General features: G+C 59.3%; 1 protein-coding gene across 1 annotated transcript in view; it reads right to left on the bottom strand.

The window, feature by feature from the left end:
• SS18L1 (SS18L1 subunit of BAF chromatin remodeling complex) overlaps nt 1-904 on the bottom strand; it is a 15,739-nt gene that overhangs the window by 9,038 nt on the left and 5,797 nt on the right. The gene's annotated exons all lie outside the window — the stretch shown is intronic.

Here is a 904-nt window from a genome sequence, read left to right as displayed (position 1 = left end):
CCCACAATGGAAAAATTATAAAAAAAAAAAAAAAAAAAAAAAAAAAGTAAAAACAAAAAAAACACCAAATGGGTTGAGGCCAACAGGTGGTGTGGAAGTTAAAGCAGCTGGATCCCACATGCCCAACCACACAGTTCAAGTCCCAGACCTGGAGGCCTGAAAAATCACGCAGAGCACATGTACTCAAAATCCCGAGGAGGGTGAAGGAGGGGTTAGGGAGTGGCTGTCCCCATGGGCGATCCTCACTTCCCTCTCTCTGTCTGGTGAGTGCACGTATTCTGTGATAAAAACTGAAAGAAAAAAAGGAAAAGCAGGCCTGGCCTCACCGAGACGCTGCACTCCACAGGCAGAGGCGTGGGCTTGATGCCAGCCCAGACTCACAGGTTGGTTTGGAGGTGTGTGGCCTGGGAGGCTGAGGCAGGTGGGCGGTGATGCCGCCCTGGGCTTCGAAAACCGCGAGCGAGATGGGGCCTGGGCGCTGACCTCTCCGTGCTCGCTGTGTGGGCGGTTTTTCTCTCACGCGTGGCTTTACGGGCCCAAGTTGTTCAGGAGGTTCACAGCGAAGAGCAGGGCCCCCACTCCTCCATTTTGTCCCGCCCTACCCAGACAACCACCGTCCCCACCCCTGGTTGGGTCCTCCTGGGGTCACCACCCTTTGCTACGTCGCAAAGCCACAACCCTGACCCGTCCCCCAGCCATGAATGTGGAAGCACCAGCAGGAAGGAGGATACGCCCAGCCCGGCTGCTATGGCCTCGTGCGAGCCCGCAGACGCCCTCTGCGTGTCCCCGTGGCTGCTGGAGCGAGGTGCGCAGTGGCCTGCACTCCGGCGGAGGCCACGTCCTGGCGGGCACATGCGTACTCACGGCGGGGAGGCGCGGCCGCCCGGTCTGGGTGGGGGCGGGG

Source organism: Tupaia chinensis, unplaced genomic scaffold, assembly GCF_000334495.1.
Source record: "Tupaia chinensis unplaced genomic scaffold, TupChi_1.0 Scaffold000558_1, whole genome shotgun sequence".
NCBI classification, from domain to species: Eukaryota; Metazoa; Chordata; class Mammalia; order Scandentia; family Tupaiidae; genus Tupaia; species Tupaia belangeri.
This window is presented reverse-complemented; position numbering and strand designations above follow the sequence as displayed.